At 38.4% G+C, this 17554-nt stretch overlaps 2 long non-coding RNA genes across 3 annotated transcripts in view; one reads left to right on the top strand and one right to left on the bottom strand.

Annotated features, from left to right (window-relative positions):
- The window catches only part of LOC144284437 (uncharacterized), a 93281-nt gene that overhangs the window by 73381 nt on the left and 2346 nt on the right, over positions 1–17554 (bottom strand). The gene's annotated exons all lie outside the window — the stretch shown is intronic.
- Positions 1–17554, top strand: part of LOC144284435 (uncharacterized) — a 44186-nt gene that overhangs the window by 26213 nt on the left and 419 nt on the right. Inside the window, exons 5-6 of one of the 2 annotated variants that reach the window (XR_013352791.1) lie at positions 5096–5165; positions 7700–8667. This is a non-coding gene — a long non-coding RNA (uncharacterized LOC144284435). Of the gene's footprint in view, positions 1–5095; positions 5166–7699; positions 8668–16755; positions 16856–17554 lie in introns of those variants that run through there. The other variant, XR_013352790.1, reaches the window with a different exon arrangement.

Genomic DNA, 17554 nt, shown 5'->3' with positions numbered 1-17554 from the left:
TTGACAACATACTCTCCTGGTTTTCGTCTGAGAAAGATAAAAGCAGCCCTGGGCATCTGGGAGTGAGGCTGATGATGCTGACAGTCAGATCTCGGTGCAGTTTAGGGGCTGGCCCTGCATTCACAGCTGCACCCTGGTGTTCTCCTCTCAAACACAAACAGTTTTTTAGAACATCAACCTCAGACAAGGTCACTCTGTGACCACTAGGCATCAAAACGAGAAAACAAAATGGCTTCATAATGCTGTCTTAATGGAGCCCAACATGTGAACATTGTCTAAACCTACAAAATAACAAACATCCCCCTACCTTGGTTACTCCAAGGGACTGCTGCTTCTGTATCAATTACAGCCTTGCCCTGGCTCTACCCTTCCCTTCTTCTCCATAGATTTGTGCAGAAATCCAGTCATAGAAATCTCCTGCCTTCCTGACAGCATCTCATCTAAACCAAAAAGTTCTGTTTCAATCCCCAAAGTCGCCTGATACAAGCCCAAATCTTTCTAATACTCCTATTGAGACATCCATGGTTCCCCATATGGGGTGTGTTTCCCTTGCTGGAATAAGTAATAAATTCAACTTTGTTCAGTTACGGGCATATTCCTGGTGTCTTTGGCTGGAGAGCATGGACACTGCCTACCTCACTGCTGCTTCTCTCTCTCTCTTGCTCAATCATCTTCCTCTTTCAAATGTCTAGAGCTCAGTTTTGCTACATAGTCCTCACCCTCCCCTTCTCTTCTCTTCTCTTCTCTTCTCTTCTCTTCTCTTCTCTTCTCTTCTCTTCTCTTCTCTTCTCTTCTCTTCTTCTTCCCTCCACCATTCCTCTACAGGCAGTCTCATCCATAGTATTTGTGTACTGATGACTCCCAGATTTATATATTCCAGTTTTAACCTTTCCCATAAATTTTGATCTCTCGTGTTCACCTGTCTATTATTATATATCCATGCGAATATTGAATAGGCATTTTATACTTGCCCATAATTAAATTCCATATTTTGTCCCATCAAACCTGGCCTACCCCCAAAGTTTGTAATTAAAAAAAATAGTACCACATTTAATTCAGTTGCCCAGGTTCAAAAGCTTTGTAATCATCCTTGACAATCCTCAATCTCTTTCCACTGAGCAACTGATCCATCAGAATCCTGGGGGCTCCACCTCTAAAATATATTCTGAATTAAACACTTTTCATCACCCTCACCTGCAGCATCCCACCATCATCTCTCTTGCAAGAATAAATAGTCGCCTCCTAATTAGGCTTCTGTTCTCCTCTGTTGGCCCCCTATGTTGAGGCAGAGACCAGAATCTAATCTTATTGGTGTAGCAGAAAGAAATCTACTAGAAGCCATTTTAATGGCTTGTAGAATCAGTAGAAGACTGAAGAAACAAATGCCAGTTTGAGCCCCCATAAAAACTTTGATGATCCACTGTAGAACCAGGCTACCAAGGGAGCTTTGGGCACTTCTATAATCACTCAACTGGTAAGCACAGGCATCCCAAACTATGCTGCTTTACCACAAACACAAAGCCACCATGATCAGGAGAAGCCACTTCTCCTGGAAAGGAGACTTTCCAGCAGAAAATAGAAAAACCAAATGGCTCAGGGCCTGTACCTTTACTAGATCTCATGCAAATGCATCTGATTGGCAGAACTTCTATCACAGGAGATATGGTTTTTAGCTTTCTAGTCTCTGTAGGATGTGGAGGTCCTTTTTTTTTTTTTAAAGATTTTATTTTATTTAATCATGAGAGAGGCAGAGACATAGGCAGAGGGAGAAGCAGGCTCCATGCAGGGGGAGCCAGATGTGGGACTCGATCCCAGGACCCCAGGATCACGACCTGAACCAAAGGCAGACGCTCAACCACTGAGCCACCCAGGTGTCCCCAGGGAGGTTCTTTAGAAAGAGGTGGGGAGAGATATTGAACACCAGACCCCAGGATCTATTACACTCCCCTATTTGCCACTCAAAATCCAGAGTAATTCTATTAAACACCAACGTTATCATGCCACTACCCTGCCCAATGCCATCACAAATGGTGTGCCGTCATGCTTGCATAGGATCCCAAGTCCTTATGGGACTTGGTCTGGCAGCAGGCTCTCCTTCCATGCTCTTCCTTGCTCTTTCTGCTGTAGCCCCTCTGGCTTCATAGTTCTCCAACATGCTAGAACATGCCTACTTCTAGACCACTTGCTGTCCACCGTGCCCAGAGTAGTCCTTAAGATACTTACATTGCTCGCTGCCGTACTTCACACAGATCTCTAGCCAAAGGCCATAGTTTTGCCACTTCTATAATCACTCAACTGGTAAGCACATGCATCCAAAACTATGCTGCTTCGCCACAAACAAAAAGCTCCCCTCCCCCTTCAGCCACACCTCTTCCACCTCACCCTACCCCCCCAACCACACCTCTAGTATTTTTTATGTCTGTATTGTGCTTCAGTTTTCTTCATAGCTCTTAGACTACTTGGGATTATATTTATCTGTTTAAATGTTTATAATCTGCCTCACCTCATTAAAATCTAAGCTTCACAGCTTTCTTTTGTTGTACCTGGGACCAAGAACAACAGTGTCTGGTACATGGCAGGTGCTCAGTATGTATTTGTAAAATAAACTGATTATTCAGTCCATTATGATAATCCCGGAATGTGAGCTCAGACCTGTAGGTATCAGTAATTAAGTACATGTAGTTCAGATATACAATTCCTTATCTTTGATTCTGAACTCCAAAAAGCTCTATTAACTCAAAGCTTGACTTTAAAAAAATTTTGTTTAAAGATTTTATTTATTTATTCATGAGAGACAGAGATTGAGAGAGGCAGAGACACAGGCAGAGGGAGAAGCAGGCTCCCTGCAGGGAGCCCAATGTGGGACTCCACATCTCAGGACTCCAGGATCATGCCCTGAGCCGAAGGCAGACACCCAACTGCTGAGCCACCGAGGCAGCCCTGATTTTTTTTTTTAAATAATTAATCTATTTTGTTCATGGAGCATGATTTCTACTTGAAAAAAAAATTGTAGAAAACTATGGTTTTTCAGACTTGGGTATTTGGCAAACATTTTCTTGAAAATGAAATGAAGCAGACCTATTGCTTCAAAAAAATAAAAAAAAACCAACAACACAAAACAACCCACAACTGACAGTGTTTATTGCTCATGATAAAATTTAAGCTTTTAAGGGAAATTAAAATTTTGGAGAACATGTATTCACTACAGTGATATTGTCAGCTTTGCAATACTTGACTTTTCTGGTGAGATCAGTGGTGATATTAATGAGTACAATTTTTAAATTTTGTTTAATGAAATGTGTTAATATTTGGAAGGCCAACATAACTCCATAATACTTGCCAAATGACCAACCAATGCATCATGCTGCAAGATGTACGGATAAAAATCTGCTAAAGGTGCAAGGCAGATCAATGGATTTTAATGAATTAGACTATAAAACTTCCACTTATAACATTTCAGATTCCACATTTTTACTAACCTCATGAAACTATGACATATCAAGTTGTAGTATAGTATCAAAGAAAAATATCCCACATTTATCTGAAAATGTTATTAAAACACTTTTCTTTCCCAACTATGTATCTGGGTGAGGCCATTTAAAAAATATTAAAATATTAAAATATTTATTTATTTGTGAGAGACACACACACACACACACACAGAGGCAGAGACACAGGCAAAGGGAGATGCAGGCTCCATGCAGGGAGCCCAATGCGGGACTCGATCCCAGGACTCCAGGATCACGCCCTGAGCCGAAGGCAGGCGTTCAACCGCTGAGCCACCCAGGCGTCCCCCAATTGTTTTTTTAAACACTTCAATCAAAATAGCATTATCACAGCAGATTGGATGCAGAAACAGATACAATAATCCAACTCTCTTTTATTAAGCCAGACACTAAATAGATTTTTAAAAATCTAAAATATTGGGGCACTTGGGTGGCTCAGCCAGTTAAGTGCCTGACTCTTGATTTTGGCTGAAGTCATGATCTCAGGGTCTCGAGATGCAGCCCTGCCTTGGGCTCAGTGTTCAGCGGGAGTCTGCTCAGGATTCTCTCTCTCTCTCTGCCCCCCCACCTAGTTCTCTCTCTCAAAATAAATAAATCTCTAAAATATGTAAAAAATATGGCTTTTGTCACTATTTTTTGTTGTTTTTTGGAAAATATAGTTTTTTTGTTTTTTTTTAAAAAAGATTTTATGTAAGCAGACTTTGTTTTACTTGTTTTTAGGTTGGGAATTTATTGTTGTCTGCCTTGAGCTCTACTTAGATGTCTGGAAGTATTAATGGGGGGTATGAGGGGAAGAGGTAATGTATCAAGAAAGCACATGGTTCACTTTCTGCATGATTTCTATATAATCACAAATGGGTTAAAGAGAATTGTAATTTCTAATTTCAAATGTCACTGTCCAAAGCATAACATAATGCATTTTTTAACAATTTTATTTATTTTTTCATGAGAGACACAGAGAGAGAGGCAGAGACACAGGCAGAGGGAGAAGCAGGCTCCATGCAGGGAGCTCGACGTGGGACTTGATCCCAGGTCTCCAGAATCACACCCTGGGCCGAAGGTGGCACTAAACCGCTGAGCCACCTGGGCTGCCCACATTGTTAAAACACAAAATTCAACTGAGTAAATTTGGAGACCTAACTGGCTTTATTAAATAATTTATAAATCAGGCAGCACCCCATCACTTGAGAAGAGGGGTGCTCCAAGGAGTTGTACAAAAAACATGAGTTATTTTCATAATAAACATGTAATATATATTAAAACATAAAATCTCTTATTTTTATTGAATCATAAAATGTTTTATATTTGGTTATTTAATGAATTTTTTATATTTGGTTATTTTTAACAAATTAATAAATACTTCTAAATTTTGTTTTAATTTCTAACACCGTAAATATTGATAGATATATCCCATATAAACAAAAGCTCTCTGAAGTCCTCTAATTTTTAAGACTCTAAAGGAACCCCAGAGACCAGAAAGTTTGAAAACCACTGTTTTAAAGCATTTTATCAAAGGAATATATAAATTAATGGTAAATTACTATATAGATTAATGGCAATGAAATCATAATACTAATGGTTTATTTTAGGGAACTCAACCAATTAATTTTGAAATTCATTTGGAGAAGAAAATGTGGATGCATAACAAAGACAAATGTGGTATGTTGTATATCAATGAAAAGGGACATCCCCAATTTTATTTTATTTTATTTTATTTTATTTTATTTTATTTTATTTTATTTATTTCTTTAGAGAGAGAGGGTGGTGGGGCATGCATAGGAGCCAGGAGGCAGGGAGGAAAGAGAGTGAGAATCTCAAGCAGGCTCCATGCTTGGCTCAGAACCTCACCTGGGGCTTAATCTCATGACCCTGAGATCATGACCTGAGCAGAAAACGGGAGTCAGAACCAACTGAGCACTCCCTTTCAATTTTATTAAAACATAAGACTATAACAATTTTAACTGTGTAGTGTTGGGTATAGAGCAGATAAATAGATGAATGGAACAACAAAGAAACTTGCAGAAATTGACCCTTAAAATGTAATCTTGGGAACTTATTATGATAGAGGTATTTCAAATAAGTAGAGAAAAGGGTGCTCAAAAGTCAGGACAGATTTGGGAGAAAAGCATAGCGTTAGATCTTGTTTTGGTTAAGGCTCTGAATTCTGGGCAATAAAATCTACTCAAACTAGCTTAAGGTAAAAGGAATTTAGGGGGTACCTGGGTGGGTCAGTTGGTTAAGTGTCTGGCACTTAATTTCAGCTCAGGTCATGAATGCAGGATCCTGAGATGGAGCCCCATGTCAGGCTCCTTGCTCAGTGGGGAATCTGCTTGAAATTCTTTCCTTCTCCCTCTACCCGTCCCCCAACTTGTGTGCATATGTGCACATGCTCTTAAAATAAATAAATAGATCTTTAAATAATAAAAATATAATAAATGCTCTCTAAAATAAATAAATAAATACATCTTTTTAAAAAAATTTAATAAGGAGGATGTAGAGTTCACAAAATGTTGCAGGGAATAAGTGAAGAAAAAGATTCCAGGCTGCATTCCCAGGAATGTCTACCAAATCCACACCACAGAACTAAACAGCCAAGGGATCTGATGTGTGATCTACAAGAAGAGGCTGCAGGATCAGGAAGCTAGGACCACAGCTGTTGCTCAGAACCACACCCCTTTGCCATCTCTGCAAGCTGCCTAAACAGGAATCCATCTGCTTCCTTAGAAGTAGCCACCACCATCACTGCTGATTCCAGAAGTTGCTGCCTCTGCCAGGATGCAAGCCTGCAAAGGAATGCTCCTGCACTTCTTCCCCTCTCTCTCTAAATAACTCAGTTCAAATACAAATCTTTTGTTAGTACCTCCTATCAGCAGAACCAGACTCACATCCCCAAACCCTTGTTATATGGAAATCTAGAAGGAGGGTGGAATGCTCATTCAGTGAGACATTCCCCTGTGTTGACTATGATCCTTATCTCACACTGTAACAGCAACAACAACAATGACAAAGAGGCATTACAGGAAAATATAGGCAAATAGTTTTATAATCGTGGGAAGGAGAAAGATTTTATAAGCAAAATACAAATCTCAGAAGCCATTGCTCAAAAGACTGATAGTTTTCACTCTCTAAAAATGTAAAGCTGTTAAATGACCAAAGATACACAAACAAAAAGACTTGTAACTGACTAGGAGAAAATATTTGCAACATTTATAGCAAACAAAGGATTATCTAGAATTCACAGTCTCTTTTAAATCAATGAGAAAAATAAACCCAACCCAGTGAAATCAGATTAAGTGAAATGAGGAAGTCACAAAAAGAACTATAGATGGCAAAAGTTGTTCAACCTCCTTAACAATTAGAGGAACGCAAATTAAAGGAACAATGAGGTTTTTTCCAAATCTAGAAAATGGGCAAAAAAAAAAAAAAAAAATATATATATATATATATATATATATATATATATATATATATATATATATATATATATAAAGATTTTTAATGTCCAAAATTGACAAGGGAGTACTCTGACACACTGTAGTTGGGACAATAAGTAGGTGGGGGTTTTGTGGAAGGGCAGTGAGGAACACTCACCAAAATTTTAAATGTACTATAAGTATCCTCTGATATTTATAGAGATGCTCCATTTTTCACCTTCCAACCTGCAGGGATACTCATACATGTGCACAAACAGACAAATTATTTTAATTATGGCAGTTCATCATGATAAATTCAGAGATAATGTAAATCTCTCTCAATAGAGAGACAGTTAAATAAAACATTCTACATCCACATGATGAATGCCACAGCAGCAGTTAAAAAGAACGTGGTAAAGCTGTGTGTCTAGATTTCAAAGAGTTTTCAAGACCCAGTTGCAGAACAGATAAAACGAGTTGCAGAATGATACATGCAGGCAGACGACATTTAGGGGAGAACTGCTCCCCATCACATCTGCGGAGGCAAATGTGCATTGGCAATTGCACAGAAGTCCAGGTGGACAACATGCACCTTACCCCAGGTTACTTCAGGGAAGAAGAGTGTATGAAGTGAGAAGGTGGTTGGGAAAGGGCCTTTTTTTTCCCAGCGTATCTTCCTTATTGTAAATTTTTACCAAAATATACTTGGATACTAGTTGTGCCACTAAAATGTAAAAGTTTATTTCACTTTTTCAATAAATAAATATTTTCACATTTCAGGGCATAATTTGGAGCTGATCAACACAGCAATGGCCATGGTGGGCATCCTCAAGACTCAGTTATGTTGTCTGAAATCAGATGGTGTTTATACTTTGGATATTGACTATATTTTTCATGATTAATTCCACAAAATTTTTATCACCTTACTTACAAGACACATATTTCTTGATTTTATCATTGGAAGGTACTTTGTATTTTCTTTTCTATTTACAGGACTAGTTACTGAGCCTTCAGGAAGAGTCAGACTCACCTATTGCCACCTTCTTAATTTCTCCCAATAATTATATCCCCATTTTTCCACCTCCATAAGAGCATGAATCAGTGATCAATTATAGAAACCACACAGGAAAAGGAATATATGCTAGAAGGCTGTAAAAACCCTGTCTTTCCTGAAATCATGCAGTCGTATTGATTTAGAGCAGTTGAATCATTACCATCTCTTCTGTAAATACATCAATCAGACAGAAATAGCTTATGGGAACTGAACTTCCTTCTGCTCAAAAGTGCTGTGAGCATAGGGTAACTGAGAATCATGGAAGACTTGAGATTGCCAGTGGAGAAATTTGGGTCAAATATAGTGATAGATTTCCCATCTGTGAAAGCTATTAAATATTTGAAGAATTCTAGAACTCTGTTGAACAGCTATTCTAAGAAAAAAAAATTGCACCTCCATCATTGTCAACGGTGCATTAACCATTCCACAAACATTTTCTAAGTGCCTCCCAAGTGCCAAGTTCTATGCCTGTCACTGGGAAGTAGGAAGATAAATGAGCCATGATCCTACACACAAAGAATTTATCAAACCTGTGGAAGCAATGAAATCCACTCATCTATTCCTCCATCCATCCATTCATTTGTTGACAGGTCTTATTGGGAGCCAATAAAGGCCTACCATAGGGCAAAGCACTAGGGATACAATGGTGACCAGCACTCAGCTAGGAGCATACAGCAAGGTAACAAAGCTCTGTGACAGGGATCCCTGGGTGGCACAGCGGTTTGGTGCCTGCCTTTGGCCCAGGGTGCGATCCTGGAGACCTGGGATCGAATCCCACATCAGGCTCCCGGTGCATGGAGCCTGCTTCTCCCTCTGCCTGTGTCTCTGCCTCTCTCTCTCTCTCTGTGACTATCATAAATAAGTAAAAAAAAAAAAAAAAAAAAAAATTAAAGAAAAAAGCTCTGTGACAGTTTAGTAAGACTATTCTGCCTCTGATATGAAACAGAGCTTCAAACAAGGGACATTTGTGCTGAGTCATGTGTAGGGTTTTAATAGGTAAGGACATGGATAAAGGGAACCTCAGGTTGAAGAAAGAGTAGGAGGAAAGGGAAGAACAACATGGTAGGAGATCATATACTGGCCTAGTGCATCATTGCAATTCAATACACAATGAACATGATAGGATTTTAGATGCTGTAACAAACACGCCACAAATCTCACAATCAAGTTTAGTATTTGCATGGAGATTCATGGACCAATCATTCTAGGAGTTCTGTTCTCCATGTGAATTCTGCATGTGTATATGTGTGTGTATGTGTGTGCATATGTGAGAGAGACAGAGAGAGAGAGGTCATATCACAGAGGAGGAGCAACTCTGGAAAGGCATACATCACTTCTGTCCACATTCTTTTGGCCAGAATTAAGTCACAGGGACATGGTTGCACTTAATAGAAAAGAAGACAGGGCTGTGCAATCTCCCCATATGCCAAGCAGGTAAATGGACCTGGTTTGTTGATCACTAAGCATTATCTCTGCTAGACTCAATATTATCTATAAAGGCTAATTCATATAAGGGATCTACTGTTTAGCATTTAAGAATTTACTATTTGAGGAGCACCTGGGAGGCTCAGTCTGCTAAGCATCTGCCTTTAGCTTAGGTCATGGTCCTAGGTCCTGGGGTCAAGCTCTGCATTGGGCTCCCTGCTCAGTGGGAAGTCTGCTTCTCCCTTTCCCTCTGCCTCTTCCTCGGCTTGTGCTCTCTCTCACTCACTCTCTCTCTCAAAGAAATAAATAAAATCTTTTTTTAAAAAAGTATTTAGTATTTAAGAACTCGTACACTCAACGGAATCACCATCCTGTATATTGCAAGCAAATGTTGAATAACTCTTTTGCAAGAAGTGCTAGATTATGAAGTGCAAGAAATGATATAATCTACTGAAGGGGTTGACAATTCAGGCAGGGATCAGGACTTACATATAATGAGAATAAAACAGTGTAAGGTATGGTAAGTGCCAAAATACAGAACAGCATCTTATATAGTTTCAGTTTATAATTCATGCCATATTACTATAAAAAAAAACAGATATAGTATTTTCTGGGTTTCCATGTATAATTTTAAGGTAGGGTCATCATATTTCCCAAACACAGAAACAAATGTATTGCCCTTTTAAAACTCAGAGCTGTGAAAAAGAAAATGGAAGATGTTGACCAGAGACTAATACTTGTTCTCTGAGGGAAGATGCAATTCACATAGCTGTCATGGTGATTTTTGTTTGTTTGTTTGTTTGTTTGTTTGTTTGAGAGAGAGAGAGAGAGAGAGAGAGAGAGAATGCACCTGGTGGGGGTGGGGAGGGGCAGAGAGAGGGGGGGAGAGAGAATTCAAAGGAGGCTCCATTCTCAATGCAGAGCTCCAGGGGAGCTGATCCCATAACCTGGATATCAAGTCTTGGTGATTTATTCAATAAGGCTTCTGAAAGAAGTCACTTGATCACTTGACAAGCTAAAAAAAAGTTTTTGACATTTTATTTGTATCACTTACATTAGCTTTGAGTGAGTTACTCACCCTCCCTTACCTCAGTTTCCTCATTTGTAAACAAACAAAAGAAGGATGGTAACCATAATAAGAATAATGCTGCCTCGGGCTCTCCTGTGGATTACATGAGTTAATGCATCATTATATTGTGTCCACCACCGGGTTCATGATTTCTATTTTAAAAGTGAAATATGATGATGATGTTAAAAATCAATGTTTTTGGAGATTACTTAACAGAATGCATATGTTGCACAAAGATAAAATTAAAAGCAAAAATAAATATATCATCCTACTTTTGATTTTAAAAATATTAGATGGACAGAGGCACACAGGAAGGAAATGCACCAAATGTTAATAATGATGTCTTTAACTGGTGCAATTATGGATTTTGTTTTGTTTTTCATATAATTCTAAATTTTCAGATATTTTTAAACATTTGTTACTTTCACATGCTATTATCTCAAAAATCCCTTACATCTTTTAAACTTTGCATGCACACATAATTGCTTTATTAACACGATGTGATTCATTTATGCTATTTTCTCATAAAGACCAGAAGACTTCCCTAAGGAAACTCTTTGCTTTACTCTTGTGTTAGAATAATTGGCCAGCAACATTAAAAATTAATCTCCTAAGAAGCAAATAGTTTTGTTTTGTTTTGTTTGCTTTGAGAATCTTTTTCTCTTTTAGTAATAGCTCAATAGTAAATAGCTAAAATACCAATTCAAATCCTTGTTTTCCCCATTCTTTCTCTACCATGCACCTGGATCCTGAATCAATATGTGCTGGAATAATTCCAAATAAATTCTAATGTAAATTTTCACTAAGAGTTGAACGTGACAATCAAAGGTATAGAATTCTAGAACGTCAAGCCATTTCAGATTTTCTTCAAAGCTGGAGCTTTAATACACTGAATTTATACATATATTATAATTTATGAATTTAGGTATAAATTGAATTTTTGAAAAAAAAAAGTTCATTTTTATTTCCATGCAAGATGGCTTTCTCTTTTGGAGGAACATTTCTTCAGTCAAGTTAAAGTTAACTCTTACGTGAAGAAAATTCTTTTAACATATATTCCATTTGGATATAGAAAATTGTGCTTGAAATTTCTTTTACATTGTTCTCTTCAGGTTATACTAATTTGATTTCTGATAAGAAAGAATTGAGCTCATGAGGGAAGTTTACCTATATCACATTATATTTGCATGTATGTGGCCAGAATAGTTAGGGTGGAAAAGCTTCTGCCTTGGGGAATGAAAGAGCCACTGTTGAAAATGAATGGTGCATTTTCTCCTGCAATAATAGAAAACATATGGGCATAGGACTTTCCCCATCTGCCGGTTGGCAGTGACTTAACCTCTGGGCCATTTCACCTGCAATCTTCCCCTTAGAAAGGCATTTTCTCCTGATTTGTTAACTCTCACTCTTCAGGTAAATAATTTAAGATTCAGAGATCTTCTTTCAGATCAGGGTCAAAGAACTCTGGTTTTTACTAGGATTGTGGTAGAGTAGTATTATTGTCATGCTTGTTCTCAGGAGATGATAATTGTACTTTGACAATTGCAAATAGTTTTCTAACGAAATTTTATTATTGCATAGTTTTCTGAAGCTATTTTACAGTAAGTTAACTTTTGGTAAGATACATCAGTACCTAATCTTAAATGCTAATTTATTCTAATTTGTTCAGAAGTTGTACTCCCAAAGGTTCCAAAAATCTCATCAAAGAAAAATAAAAACAACCACATCAAAAGTCACCTTTCGTTTTCCCCAATCAAATCCCTAGGAACACACACACATACACACACAAAGTGCACATACACACAGAGAATCTACTCCATTTTTCCTAGAAGTGACTCTCATATAAGCTCAAGATTACCATTACCAATAGGTAGATGCAATCAAGATACTTAGCAAGGGAGCTGACATTTCACTTTACCTGACAAACAGGGTGGAGCACGACAAGTAATTGCGCTACAGTACAAGATGGCGCACACATGGCTGTGTCTTTGATGTCCTCATGAGTAGCTTTTTGTAAGTGAATGCTGTGGTAATTGTGAACTTTATATTTAAAACAATTAGGCTTGCTTGTGTTACTGCACTTGAGAATTTAAAATAATATTAAAGAAAAGGAACAAGACGGCTTTCCACATGTTGATATTGCTTCTCACACACTTGATTGGTAACAGCAGGGAAACAATAAAATCCACGAGGACAGAGTTGTGGCTACAAATAGGAGTATGTTTTACTCTGAAGCTGCATATAATCACTTTCTCTTAAAAAAAAAATGTATAGAAGAGGGGTGGGTGCCTGGGTGGCTCAGTCGGTTAAGCATCTGCCTTGGGCTCTGGTGGTGATACCAGGGTCCTGGGATCAAGCCCTGCCTTGGGCTCCCCCCTGCTTGTGATTTCTCTCTCTCTCTGTCAAATAAATAAATAAAATCTTTTAAAAATGTATAGAAGAGTATAAAAATGAAAACTCCATCACCCAGAGGAAACCACTATTAACACTTCCATAAACATGCTCAGTATTTTCCCCATATGTATATGTAAATATGCAATATTCACAAAATAGTGATCAGTATGCTTTTTCACCTAATATTATGTTTCCAGTTCATTAAATTGCCTTCAAAATTATGGCTCTGTATTTTCTCTACATGCCAGATACTCCATTTTTAAATATAACATGTTCTTTGTTGTTGGAATTTATTTTTTACAGGCTTTCTTTCCCTACTGTGACAAAAAAGGTCATCCTTCCCATTCCCTGTCCTCTTCAAGCCAAAAACAAACAACACATACAAAAGAAAAATCATACCTGAGATTCTGTGTCTGAGAATGCTTCTTGCAAAAGAATTATGTAACAGCACAGTGAAAAAGAGAGAGAGAGAGAGAGAGAGAGAGAGAGAGAGAGAGAGACCAGGAGACATGTCACTCGCTGTTCCAGCTAAAAGCTGACTCCAAATATTACAAGAGCACATATAGAAGATCATGAAAGAGCAACAAGGCAGAAATTAGAAGAAGGATGCAGAAGTAATACCCCAGTCACTGCAGAGATGGAGAGGAAGTAGGCAAATGACAAAGGATAGTGAAGGATGACACAGTTGCCCCCTGACGCGAAAGACACACTGTTGTTTTACAGCCTCAGCAAACACTATGAACTATAAGGAAGAAGGATAATGGGCTTGTGCTGGTAAGAACAGCATACTATTAGTGAGTGTGAGAACAGTAAAGAATGTTCTTGATAACACTGCTAGAAGCACAAGAATTTACATGTTGTCATGCCAGCAGAGAAACAGGGTACACTTGAAGATACATGACCCTTGGATCTGGGTCAAAAACAAATAGCCTAAGTGGCAGTGTGTCGAGATCAGAATCCGAGGAAGCACCTGCTGGGTATTTTATCCAATGGAGAAAGCGTCACGCACTTATACATCAGAAGTAGACGTATATGTTCCTTCAACAAAAACTTATTAAACATCTCCATAGTCACGGCTCTGGGCTAGCCTCTGAGGGCACAGGATGATCCTACTCCAGTGTTCCCTTAGCGAGAGATGGGACCACGAGTTTTGATGACATTCTGTAATCTTCCTTCCAGGTATTTGTTTCCATTGGAAACTATACATTTTCTTTGTGATATTTCTAATTATTTGATTAATGGCAGTCATCCCATTAGACCAGAAGTTCCGCGAGGGTAGGTATTTTATTCATTTTGCTCACCACTGTTTTCTTAGCACAGTGGTTGGTATATAATAAATGTTCAATGAATATCTGTTGAATAAATAAATGAACAAATACCCTTTTAAAAAATTAGTGATGGGGATCCCTGGGTGGCTCAGTGGTTTAGCGCCGCATGCAGCCCAGGGCGTGATCCTGGAGACCCGGGATCAAGTCCCACATCGGGCTCCCTGCATGGAGCCTGCTTCTCCCTCTGCCTGTGTCTCTGCCTCTTTCTCTCTTTCTGTGTCTCTCATGAATAAATAAATAAAATCTTTTAAAAAATTAGTGGTAAGTGTCACAAATGGGATATAGATAAAGACTGCTAAATTCTCAGGACAGAGAGATTAATTCCAGGTAAAAGCTAAAAGATTTTGAGGAGGATGCTAGCAATGTGGATCTGGAGGTATATGAGACCAGCTTAGAGGCATAGATTTTTTTTATTCATCTACACAGAAACTCTGCTTGCAGCTATAAAGGTGACTGAAGCTGTCCAGGGAAAGATTATGGAGACAGAAAAGCAGAGAACCAAGGACAGGTACTTGAGAAGTATTGCAGTTTTTGGCAGGGCTATTTTTAATGTAGTTCACAAGACAGAATGCCCATAAAACCCTATAAGAAATCCTCCATGGTGGGAAATTCACTATTTACCCCAAGGAGGTCTTGAAGGCTTCATAGGTCTGGAGAAGACCAGTTCTTTGGATAAAGGCAGTAGCTCCAGACTTTGTTGGCACCAGAGTGGCTGGAGAAATAAACGGTTTAGGACTTAGGTGAAGGGCACATGGAAGCCCAGCCCATGCTCACCCCGAATGCCAAGGACTGTATGTGGTTAGTGCTTCTGTTCCTAGAATGTGCTGATTTATAGTATCAACAGCTATGAGCTCCTTGATCCCTAGGCCAGTCTGACTGCTTTATTATGGGGAATCCTTTAAAACCAATGAGGTCACAAAGCTTGAGCCTTTTCTATCCCTGTTGTCAGACTGTTTTATCTCCAGTCTCCTACAATGATCATTTTGGGAGCACCTCACAATTTCTTCCTGTAATCTGTAGCTAATCTCACCTTAGTTTACAATTCCACTTGTTGAGAAGTCCCATTTTCTTATGCACCAAGATATTATCATGCTAAACCAGTTAAAATCACTAAAAAATATGGAAAGACTTTGAAAGGAAGACAAATGAAGGAAAGAACACAGCTATTTTTTTTTTTTAAGTGTCTATTATAGTAATAATAGATAAGCACCCAAGTGGTTAATAGCCAGTACTCAGACCAGGGTTTTTTTTATGTAGTAGACAGCCAGAGTTGAAAGGAATAAAATAGTTATATAAGTATCATGCAGCATAGCTTGAGGCTTATGGCAATATATGAAAATTAATTAATTCAAATATATGCATTAAGCTCTAACTAAATGCCAAGAACTGTGACAGGCAATGAGAACCAAATAAATAAGTAGTTACAAGCTCTAGGAAAATAGCTTATGTGAATTTGTACATAAATGTAATAACTCAAGAAACTAGAGGTGTGGAATGGAGGGCTGTATAAGCTGGAGAAATCTCCAGAGAGGCTGGGGCCAGGCTGTGAGGGGCACTGTGCCGTAGGCTACCGGATTCGTGGTATTTAGAAAGCAGTGGAGAGCTGGTATTGGATCTCAAGCAGAAGTAACATGAAATAATTTGATTTTAGTATTTATTGATTATATTTCCTCCCATATTTCCATTAAACAAATGGTGAAAAATAATAACAGCTAAACTCTAGATATAATTTTCAAAATGGTTCACAGAACACAAATGCTATTTTTTGTGGAAAAAGATTTACTTCACTAAAAGAAAAAATTCAGTTAAAAAATGTGATTTGATTTGCAGAAATTTGATTTCAAATAACATCTCAAGAAGGAATCTTCTGTTTTTAGTAGGAGGAAAGAAGAGCCTTAAAAAAAAAAAAAAAAAAAAAAAAGAGCCATGAACAGAATACTTAAAGCTCTCCCTCCTGTCATGATGGTGTTATAGGTGACCAGTATGCTATCACACAGTTGTGCTTATTCAAGTTATCTACACTGATATTATTTACTTATGAAGCTCCATGAGAAAGTAAGGAAGAATAAGCGGTGGTCTCCACAGCCATAAGCAACTCAGAAGGTCCTGGAAGGTTAATATGGAAACCCAGCCCTGGGTAGTACAGTAGGGTGAGTTCCTCAGTTGTCAAGGCATTCATTGACCCTCCAGTGTAACTCAGTCATGTGCTTGGCTCAGTTTAACTCTGTCTTTGCCTCTCTTGGGGCAGTGAACAAGAGTGGTTAAGAACACAGGCTCTAGAAGGGTACCTGGGTGGCTCAGTGATTGAGTGTGTCTGCCTTTGGCTCAGGGCATGATCCTGGTCCGGGGATCCAGTCCCACATTAGGCTCCCTGCAGGAAGCCTGCTTCTCCCTCTTCTTATGTCTCTGCCTCTCTCTGTCTCTCATGAATAAATAAATAAAATCTTAAAAAAAAAAAAAAAAGAACACAGGCTCTAGGGCTCTCACTGTCTGGGTTTAAACAAACCCAGGCCTTGCCTCTAAGACACTTAGGAAACGAACTCATCAGGTCTCGTCCTCTACACAGGATATATCTACCTGACAGCATTCTTCCAGCCACTGCCTTATAGGCCACAGATAGCTCCTTTTGATGGGCACAAATCCTTTGTTCGGTGAGTCATGTGATGGTAAGTATGGTACCTCAGTGTGAGGAACCACTGTCACTGCCTTTCTCCAAAGGGCTCAGGGAAGATACTCAGAGAACCTTGGCCTGCCATCTGCTCAAGAGGCACATGCAAGACCCAGAGTTAATTAACAAAGGAACTGAGTTGATTAAGCTACATAATAATAATCATATATAATAACATGTAATAATATATAACACATACAATATTATATATATTCATGTTATATTTTCAATATGACACATTTTATATATTTACAATTAGTACATATAATATATTCACTAATATAAGTAGAATATAATATATAAATATATATATAAGGGAAATATAAAATGAAGTGTAAATTTAGAAAGAAACAGAATACTTCTTAAATGTTCCACAGTGATTTAACTTCTGTTGAGACCATCACCAGCACACTTCATAATTAACTGTAAGAGAGGACCTATTGTTTCTTTTTTTTTTTAAGATTTTATTTATTTATTCATGAGACACAGAGAGAGAGAGAGAGAGGCAGAGACACAGGCAGAGGGAGAAGCAGGCCCCATGCAGGGAGCCTGAAGCGGGACTCGATTCTGGGACTCCAGGATCATGCCCTGGGCTGAAGGCAGGCACTAAACTGCTGAGCCACCCAGAGATCCCAAAACCTATTGTTTTTATATAGACTCTACTTATTAATAATACCATTGTCTCCCTTGTCAACAG

This window comes from Canis aureus, chromosome 15 (assembly GCF_053574225.1).
Source record: "Canis aureus isolate CA01 chromosome 15, VMU_Caureus_v.1.0, whole genome shotgun sequence".
Classification (NCBI taxonomy): Eukaryota; Metazoa; Chordata; class Mammalia; order Carnivora; family Canidae; genus Canis; species Canis aureus.
This window is presented reverse-complemented; position numbering and strand designations above follow the sequence as displayed.